Here is an 860-nt window from a genome sequence, read left to right as displayed (position 1 = left end):
AGAACCTCCGCCATCGCCTTGCCGGTCTCCTGCACCATGCTCTTCAGGTAACCCGTGTCTTTTTGCAGCAGCATGTGAGGATGATCCAATTCCTGCGTAAGATATATAAAAGTTCGCAGTTTATGAGATAGTTTAAATCGAGACTATTATAAATAAAAAAGGAATAAAGCATTTTCTTAACGTAATCAGTATTAGTTATATAGTCAAAGATTTTGTAATTCTGTATCAACTAAGTGGTTTACTCAACAAAAGCTGTAATGAAACAATGCAAAAATGATCATAGGTTAAATTCGCAGGATTCATACAATACAATATTTATATAAATCCAGTTATAATTTATGTTGCTTTAAAAGATTGTAAATAAATTTCATAATCTGGAAAGAAAAGTACAAAATGTCACAAGAATGACCGATAAATTCATAGTTACATTGATTTTTCGCAACCACAGAAAGGAAATATTTTGTGACCTACTTAAATTCATTCGATGGGTCGCTCTAATTATAAAACACAATTCTTAAAAAGAAAAAATTCTTAAAAATTGACTCACCACCACGTTTCCGGCGTCCATCACCAAGATACGGTCGCTGTCCATAATGGTGTTGAGTCGATGAGCAATTGTTAGCACTGTATACTTCTCGAATTTTTTCCTGATAGTTGTCTGGATGAGTTCGTCTGTTCGCGGGTCCACATTCGCGGTCGCCTCGTCCAGCACGAGTATTGGATTGTTCCTCACAATAGCTCGTGCCAAGCAGACCAATTGCCGTTGGCTGACGCTGAGATTGGAGCCGCCCTCCTTGAAGTAGGCTTTCAAGCCCATCTCCTTCAACTCAACCTCCTCAAGAGCCCTCCATAGTGGTTCG

General features: G+C 38.6%; 1 pseudogene; it reads right to left on the bottom strand.

Moving 5' to 3' along the window:
* Positions 1–5: 5 nt before the first annotated feature.
* Positions 6–860, bottom strand: part of LOC108768272 (multidrug resistance-associated protein 4-like) — a 14,592-nt pseudogene continuing 13,737 nt past the window's right edge.

The sequence above is a fragment of the Trachymyrmex cornetzi genome, unplaced genomic scaffold (assembly GCF_001594075.2).
Source record: "Trachymyrmex cornetzi isolate Tcor2-1 unplaced genomic scaffold, Tcor1.1 scaffold774, whole genome shotgun sequence".
NCBI classification, from domain to species: Eukaryota; Metazoa; Arthropoda; class Insecta; order Hymenoptera; family Formicidae; genus Trachymyrmex; species Trachymyrmex cornetzi.
Note: the sequence above shows the minus strand (reverse complement) of the source record. Positions and strands in the feature narration are given on the sequence as shown.